The following is a 10146-nucleotide window of genomic DNA, read 5'->3' as shown; positions in this document are numbered from 1 at the left end:
AAGTACAGTAAATTAAGAAGTTACAATTTGAGGGGCAAAGCATTCGTAATATGATTTTGCTGATGAACTTATTGTTAGTCGGATTTGTTTTTGCTTAATCGAATTATGACTATTGAACAGCGGTATACTACTGTTGCCTTTATTTAGTGTCATTGTATCCATTTTCCAATGCCAATTAGTTTCAATAGTAAATACATCCCTTATAACTGATTTTCCGTATAATTTTGACAGTGTGTATAATTTGAATACAAATTGTATTTTCAACTAAACTAAGAAATTGGAATAGAATTGGAAAAGTTTGCTATGTTTTAATTTTTTTGGTTTTCTTATCCTCTATTTTTTTTGAAGATTTTATAAACAACTCTCGTTATCAAGACCTCGTGCGGGTTCAAAAACATAGAATTATTGACTATACTGCTGTTTTACTGTTAAATTCAGTCTACCTAGATAAAATGCGGTTTGAATTCATAAAAAAATCTTTAACATACCATGTTTAACTATATTTAAAGGAGAAAGAAAAAACTAAACGAAGGGAAAATTTTACCTTAAAACATTTTGTGCTTCTTCGCTTTGCATGTAGCATTTAGGAAGAAGTGCAAAAACCGATTGGCTCGGAGAAACCATAGTAAAAATCCGGCTAAGCGTCTCGTTCTAGTACAGAGAAGGGTACATATTTATATCAAATCACCATGCCATCCAGTTAAATATGTAAAGAACATACCCTGGATTAAAAACACAAATCGATCCATTAACACAATCAATTGTTTCTTAGTGTCAACATGGAAAACATTTGTTCGGGTTTTTTCTATTCAGAATTTAGTGTTACTATCATTCATTTAAGTGTATACAGCTTCTAGTGGGAACAGATTTATCAGTCATTTTATACAAAGACTTCTAAGGTCTTGTAACTAACTACTGTTTTTGCAATAATGCATTTTATTGTCATTTCTTTGATTTTTTTTTTTAATTACTTCGACGCATTACATTTATCGTTCCATTTATTAATACTCAAATATTTATGAAAATGGTTAAAAAATATTCAGTTCTTTTGTAGTTGAATTGGTAAAAGATTTATAACAGGTTTAACGTTTTTTCTTTCTCAATTTGTAATTAACAAGATTGCATATGATTATTTTTTAATAAAAAAAATCACAACTACAATATCTAAAATAATAAATATCATGGAACTACTATTTTTACTTAGACGTTAAAAATATAATCTGTATATTCTGTAAAGACAATCGATTTCCTAAATGTTTAAAAGTTTTAAATCAATCAGCCAGCCTTCTTCTTAATTATTTTCTTTACTGTCTTATCTATCAGTGACTTTTGTTTATCATATCGTGTATTTTTTTAAATAACCAAACTTGTAACTTTTATCAACTTTAATTTTGAGAAGAACAATTTACTTTTCTTTATTTTTATTTCCGCGCAGAACATGGATTGTGCAAAATATTGTGAAAGGTATCCAATATACCAGATTAATATCGCCTAATACCTTTTTAGTTTTTCTGTGTGAACATTATGTTCTTTCAATTAATATCTAAATTAAAAGAGAAAGGTTTCAGTGCTTTTGTAGAATCGGTGTGATTTTCATGCATGGAATAGATGGCAAATTGTTGATATTCTGTGTTAACTTCATTCATAAATTTGTAAATTCCGGATGGTTTTTAACTAGACACTTGTTGAAGACCTCTATACCTGTTTGTCTTTTTGTCGTTCTGTTGATGTCTAATTGAGTTTAACCCAAACTTCGTTTTAATATTTTACATCGCAATTCAATTCAATAGTTCAAGGACTACATTAATTCGAGTCTGCTATATCAATTTCAAAGCCATTTCCTTGTTGTTCCGTATATTTGTAAACATGAATGACCAATGGACAGATGAGGGTACATCCTTATAGATAACCTATCACGTATAAAACGCCAGTAGAACCACTGTTGTACAAAGTTTCCTTATCAACTCTTCAATATGTTCAAACTGTGTTTACTGTTTGTCGGGTTAGTGTTCCTTGCTTCTGGTAAGTAGTCGTTTTTATGTCTTCTCTTCAAAGATTCTAAATCTTTAACTTGATTATACCATTCATACATCATACTCGTATAAAAAAGTAATTGTTTGTACATTATCAAATATTGTATATCAAAGACAATTAAACTAAAAAGTTCTCTCTCTTTCTTTGTCTTTTTTTGCTAAACCATGTTTTTGTAAATCGGATATTGAATGAAAACAGTAAATAAAGGCAACAGTAGTATACCGCTGTTCGAAACTCATAAATCGATAGAGATAAAAACAAATCCGGGTTACGCATCAAATATAAGAGGAGAACAACGACACAACAAAAACACAATATTAAAATGTAACACACACAGAAACGAACTATAATATAACAATGGCCATTTTCCTGACTTGGTACAGGAAATTTTAAGAAAAAAATGGTGGGTTGAACCTGGTTTTGTGGCATGCCAAACCTCCAAACCTCCAAACCAAAATAAAAGCTATTTCATTTTAATGACGTTATTCGTTTATTGAACACTTTGCTAAATATAAAAATGTGTCAGTAATAATGCAATATTTTATCATCAGGTGTCTCATCCCACGCACTATAATTCATTTAACATTTTGGATGGAGGCCGATATCCTTTATGAAAATATCTATAAAATGAAATATACTATGTAAAATTAAATTGATTTTCTATCTTTATTTCTTTAGGAACAGAAGGAGGTATGTTATTCATTTTCATTATTCAAATCATAAAAAATTTGACAGTCTCAATTGTATAACGCTAGAAGACTCATTCGATATCGCGGACATGTGAACTTTTAATCTTTTTTATCTTGTTTATTTTTTAAAATTTGCATTGCCAACTGCTAAAATATATTAGATATTTCTGAAGTAGAATCAGTTCAGTTGCTTGATTCTATGAACTCCGAATTCCAAATAATGGAAAGTGAGTATAACAAACTTTGTTGTTTTATTTAACATATTTCAGCTTAATTTTGTTTTTTAATTAGAACGTTTTGGTGCGTTGTTATTTGAAATTACTGCTTTTATTTCTTTTTATATTTCGGGGAGATCAAGTCTTGTTACGTTTGAATAAACTAGTCACCGTAAATATTTGAATATGTTATTGGTTTTAGCATAGATGTATAAACCCATAGATAAAGCTCGTCAAAAGTTCCCCACTGTTCTCTATTGTTAGATAAAAAGATCCATGAACAATTTGATTGTCTTTGATGTTTCATGTGTGTTGTCCTCAATCAAGTAATTCTAGCTACATCTCTTATCTGTTGATCTGTATTGACCAGTACAGCAGAATAGATTTTCTTAATTGTCTTCTCGAGTTATGTCCCTTCTGTTGTGAGTGTATGTCTATTTTTAGCGCACTGGACAGACAAATAAAATGGTGAAAAAATGGATGAAATCGGTCAGAAATTGCGCATTTTACAAGGGAAATATTGAACTAAATTAAAAAAAAAATGTTTAAGGCTTGTATCTTTATATTTTATAAAAACTATGTTCCTGTTAGTTCCTGAAAATGGGAATAGCACGTTGTTGAACTTCTAAAATACACCATCTCTTTGATATGCTTCATTAAGGTGTCGAACTGCGTCGAATTTGGGAAAAATGAATAAGAAAGTACATTCTTTTCGTTATTTCATCAGTTTTTCTACATTTTTAGAAGACAAATTGTCTTTTTAAATCATTTTTATATTTTTACGAATAAGTTAGTTACTAAATGATCAAAGATGTATTTTATACATCTATGGCTAAATTATAATAATTTCATTCATGATGTTTATTAAATTAGTTTCAGTAAAGAGTTTTAGTGTACTACCAAAACGTTCCATGTAAAGCATGGTAAATACATATTATGGAGCATATATATATTCAACTTTTTCCATGTTTTCTATTAATTATATTTTCAATAGACTTGTTTATAATAGTTAACATACATTGTTTAAATCTGAGGTTTAAATAAAGTTAAATTGTGATAAAAGATATTAAATCCAAAATTGTAAATATGATGAAAACATTAGTTCTGGCTAAAAAAAAAGATATCCGTATTTATTAATTTCTTTTCGAGAATAATTGTAATATGTTTTACCTACAAGAACATTATTTTTTCATAACCAAGTCATTCTAAAATATATATTTTGATTTTATTTCTTTCTGATTTTTTGCATGTTTAACTGCTAAGTAGCTTTTGATTGTCAGTTTTCTATTGTCTAGATTGTCAATCGGCATCTCAATGACCAACTGGTTCATGTCATTATCAGATAAGTGTGAAAGCCATTACAACGCACATATAACCTTTGAAGTCAGTGTTGAGCTTCATCTATGGGTTTATACATCTATGGTTTTAGTCATAATATTACAGACCATGTTCTTTTAAGGGAAACGGAAGTATTTGCCAAAACCAGAATAAATATTTTCTTTTTTTCGAAACTATTTCGTTATAAACCAAAACCAAATATTGGAAAGTGAGAATAACAAACTAAACTACATTGTTCATTCAAGCATTAGGACTCCACAGTCACACACAGATTAAACCAATGTGTTTTCTAAAGACCCGGCACACAAACACATTTCTCATTATTTCTATTCTTGATCATTATCTGGATATTTGTAGCGTAGTTTTCTTACTGTTTTGATTCTAGTAAATTGATGAGTTTTGTGTACCCGAAACGTGGGTCTGGCGTACAAAATCATAAGGCTTGTAACTTTTTGATTGTTAAAAACCATTAGATTGAAGCCACTGTTGATTTACGTTTTGTCCCCACCATTGTAGCCAGCACTCTTGTGCTGACATAAACTATCATTGACACATCATTTTCAAAAATTTACAGTTTATTAATTTTAAAATTATTCGAAATATTTAAAAGGTTTTTCTACCCAACTGCAATATTGGCGTTAGCCAAATTTGACTCAACGTGTTAGAAGTTTTTCTTTCAATGCTCATCGACTTGCTAATTGATTATGTATTCATACTGTTTTGATTTTAGTGCCACTGACGAGTCTTCTCATGACGAAACGCGCGTCATTCATTTTTCTTTTTATTGGTACAGACAGATATTTAAAGGAAAATGCAATGATAGGAATATGACATAGAAACTTGGATACCATATAAGAATGACAACTGTATTTACATCACGAAACATACAGATTTTGATGACCCGTTTTATCGTTTGATTTTTTTAAATCCAGATGTAAACATGATTTTCTATTCATTGGATACTACTTTAATTCATTTCAAGTTATTTAAAAACGTATCATGTTTCGACTTATTGAAGAAGGTATTCTTTGAAAAAAAAATTTCGTAAAAAAAATTAAAATATCGATCCTTTTACAAGCAATAAAAATTCTTTCTAAAATAATAAATTGTACTAAATAAAATACAGTCATGTTCATTAGTTTCCTGAGACTTGAATAATTACTGCCATAGATCTTTCAGAAATAATGCTACTTTTTCGTATTATTAGTTAATCTTTTGATATCTGTGAATGATTTAATTGGTCACATGTAGTAGTCCAATGGGATGTTTGTATTGTACATTATCTTACTGTTAAATATAGACAACGGAATTGTAATTACGACTTCTGTAGATCACCTTATTCCTGGTTGTTATCTATGTACAGTTTATACAAAAACGAGAAGGTGTATTATGATTACCAATGACAAAATTATAGTCGAAAAAACTAACGGCCTGATTTATATAAAGAAACGAAAAAAAAAACAAATATCATATTATATGATTGGCAAGCATACACCTATACAATAAAACCAACGGTCTGATTAAAAAAAACGAAAAAAAAAAAAACACGACGTCTTGGGTATAACTCCCTCCCCCCCAAAAAAACCCAACCCCTAAATAATTTTTACAAATAGCGACCAAGACAACCACTGAATTACGGGCTTCTTACTTGGGACAGGTGATATGATTGGTTTAAACATGTTATTGAGCATATAACCATCCACTTAATTGGGACAGTGGTGTAACAGCACATAATAAGCATGATAAGATCAAACTACAATTTTAACCCTTCTAAAAAGGTATGAGTGCTTCGCAGTATCTTGCATTATCGTCAGCTTTTGGTTTTGTTTTTGTGTTACCGTGATTTGCTTTAAATTAACCATGTGCTGAGGGTTACACAAAAATGTTGACGTTATATACGTGCGTGTTATCATATTGTATTTTTTTTAGTCAAGTTAACGCTCTAGACGAATATTTCTTACTTATTCAATAAGAGCACTCTAAAAAAATAAATATCTAACAATTACATATCGGTCATAACTGAGTAAACGCATCAGTGAACACAGCTATATATATATATATATATATATATCTTTTTCGTATGCTATATTAATTGATGGCTTGTGATATGTTATTAACATGATACATAGGACATAATGTGAAAAACGAATCTTGTATAATGCAGATTGAGCAAAAGGAATGCGTTATAATGTATCAATGTGTATTGGACGCGACCCTATACCAATATATTCACCGATCGGGTCTGTAATACCCATACTGATCCGTATTCTGATCTTCCGTAAATAATTTCCTCAAAGTTACGTGTTCCAGATTTTGTAACTCATTCTGTCCAATAGAATCTTAACCAACATCATTAGGCAACCAATCAGAACTAACGTTTGTTAAGTTATAATTTCAAGATGGCGTACATATCGTGTTCAAAAATGTATAAATGATGAGTATTAAAATTAGAAAATGTGGTATGCTTGGCAATGAGTAAGCGTTACAACACCAATCAATGGACTGATTTGTATATAAAAACAAATAGTATAGACAGCAATCAACGATAACCGCTGAATCACAGGCTCATTGCTATAAAAATCAGATGAAACTGGCTTAACTCATCAGATCGGCACAAAACGTAAGACAAAAGACATCAGGTACCGACAAATAACTAATAAATAAATCATGTTTGCCAGACTAAAATATCAATAAGTACACATTGTTTGGATTTTACTGCTCCATGTAAGCAAGAGATAGCCAACCGATGTTCACTCAAGGTTATATCTCTTATGTTTTTAAGTGAACACAAATTCCTATAACTTCATCCAAATCAAGTTATTTTTACACTTTTAAGACATATTTATAAATCCCTCTGGGATCCTTTGCAACTCTTTTATTAGATATAAAAACTGACAAATATTCCAGTAAATTATACTTAAACGAACTTTAGAAATAGTGAAAATTATGAAAATCTTTCTCTTAAGATTTCGATGAATAGTTAAGCTAGTAACAATTTGTATAAAGCAATGCAATTAAAAAAAAAAACTTTTAATTTGTAGCACCACAGAGGAGATTGACCTGTGAGGCTGGAAGTGCAAATATCTTTGGTGTACAACTTGGGACGACTGCTTGCCTGACCCATTGTCTGTTTTTGGGACATTTAGGTGCCTATTGTGATAGCCACAATGTGTGTCATTGTCGCCACTAACAAGGTGAGATTGTAGTCCTTTTATATTTTTACCGATGTTTTATTTAGAAATAATTTAATAATCTTTTGAAAAACAGCTAACAGAAAGACTCGAAGTTACTAAATCATGTTTTCAAGAACAAAAATATCAATCACTACATATCCAACGAATTTAGTATGATAACACCTAAAAATGTCTAACTATAAGTGTCGACAGGATATACATGTAGGACCATAAGTGTTCATAACTATATTGATGGATTCAAAATTTATTCCATTCAAAAAATTTTATGCGATTTTGTTGTAAGATTTACTCGATTCATCCACGAATTTTACTGCCCATTTCTAAGATAGATGGATGACGTTTCCAAGTTATTTCAGAATTATGTTTTCGAATTAGCAAATTGAGGCTTTCAGTAACTGCGAGTACTCTCAGATCGGTACTTTGTGTCTTTAGTGTTTTTGTTATTGTTTGTCTGCTTTTTTTTCGATATGATGAGTCGAGTCTTTTTCAATTGATTTTTATAGTTTATACCATTGTGTCACTATCTCAGTTCAAAAGAAGGGTTTTGCGCCCGCACACATGTTTTCCCGCGCCCTTTTCTGTAAGTGTCTGTCCCAAAACAAGAACCAGTGATTTTGTGATTGTCCCTTGATGCTGCATATCATATATATTTTTCGTTTGTGATTTTGTACACAAATAAGACCGTTGGTTTTGCTCGTTTGAATTGATTAACATTTGTCATGTCGTGGTGTTTTATAGCGTGCTATGCGGTATGGGTTTGTTGCATTGTTAAAAGCCGCACGGTGATCTATAGTTGCTAACAGTTATCAAAGGTACCAGGATTATAATTTAATACGCCAGACGCGCGTTTCGTCTACATAAGACTTATCAGTGACACTCAAAATAGTTATAAAGCCAAACAAGTACAAAGTTGAAGAGCATTGAGGACCCAAAATTCCAAAAAGTTGTGCCAAATACGGCTAAGGTAATCTATTTCTGGGACTAGAAAATCCTTAGTTTTCCGAAAAATTCTAAGTTTTGTAACAGGAAATTTATAAAAAAAGACCATATGATTGCTATTCATGTCAACACCGAAGTGCTGACTACTGGGCTGGTGATACCCTCGGGGGCTAAACGTCCACCAGCAGCGGCATCGACCCAGTGGTGTAAATAGTTATATAATAACATATACGTCATTTGGTCTCTGGTCGATAGTTGTGTCATTGGTAATAATACCACATCTACTTAAATCTATAATATCAAAGCAACATAAGGATATTTGTCTCCAAAACGCATATAATTTAACAATTCTCAAAACTGGTGGGTTAACGTACTATTTATAATATTTTATTTATTTTTTAGATAAATTGTAGAAATCGTGGAATGAACCAAGTGCAAATGATGAATAAAAGTGTATAAAAGATAATTGTTACTTTTTTGATCTGGTTTTGAACAATTCATTTTTCACGATTCAAATACCGATACTGCAATAATTATGTACTCCTCGCAATCAAAAGAATTAGATTTTGCAGAATGTAATTTGTAAAACTCATTAAGACAACAAAAATAAGGGAACCAAATGTCGAGGAAGAACAATAAGACGTTTTCCGCATGTCCAGCATATTGTAAGTGCAAAAAGTAGACAAATATATACATTGACATACAACCATGTAGTTTTTGCGCGATGTAATTTTGAATGTGAGCATGTTACATAAGATGAGCCTGATGATCCAACATTTCACTGTTTTTTTTTTTAAATCTTTACACCAATATCATTCTTACAGCGAACAATAACGCTGTAAGAATGATAACTCTGGTTGTTTGTTTGATTGTTTCAATTGTCAGGTAGATATAATGATCAGCCATTTATTCATGTATTCACATCAGGTTATCTGTATGTTGATATCGTAAAATATCAACTGCGAGTCACAATATGAAGCTTTTTGTCAAGTGAGCGCAGCGAACGAGATTAAAAATCTTAATATTGTGTCGAGCAGCTGATATTTTACAATATAGATATGCAGACAACCAGATAATCGATTTATCGGGTTGTAATTAGTGTATTTTGCATGATAGAAACGAGTGTTTTCTTTGTTTCACCATCAAACCAGAAGATGACGTGATAAGTTTGGGTCAAACTTATCAACGTCGGTTCATATATTATGACGTCGGTGATATGTCCGTGTCAAAGTTATTAAGGCCGGGTCAACGTAATTTGACGTCACAAAGCCATGATATGCAATTTTATTAAGAGCTGAGCAGAGTGATACAGACAGAGGGATGACCGATAATAACAAGTATTGTGGATGATATTATTCCGTCTGCAGAAATAATAAAAAAAGAGAAGATATATCGCATGCAGTTTTTGTTGTTGTAATACTTTATATAAAGCTCATAATTTTTGGAGTTGTCTTTTAAATCTTTCTTTTTGTTTTAATAGAAATACTGAAAAAGGTTATACTTATATTGTTGATGTTCAGTCACTGTGTCTGGTATTTTTTTGGAAAATACCAATTCACTGATTTGTATATAACAGTTCAGTAATTGTGTCTGATGTTGTTTTGGATGAATATTAAACCGCTTATTTATAGTTAAGAGCAATACTAAAATGTTTCTTAATTTTTTTTTTCTGTATTTAAATACTGTACAGTTTGTTCCAAGATTGCACAAAATCGTATCTTCCTGTTTCGTTTATGA

This window comes from Mytilus californianus, unplaced genomic scaffold (assembly GCF_021869535.1).
Source record: "Mytilus californianus isolate M0D057914Y unplaced genomic scaffold, xbMytCali1.0.p SCAF_3, whole genome shotgun sequence".
NCBI lineage: Eukaryota > Metazoa > Mollusca > Bivalvia > Mytilida > Mytilidae > Mytilus > Mytilus californianus.
This window is presented reverse-complemented; position numbering follows the sequence as displayed.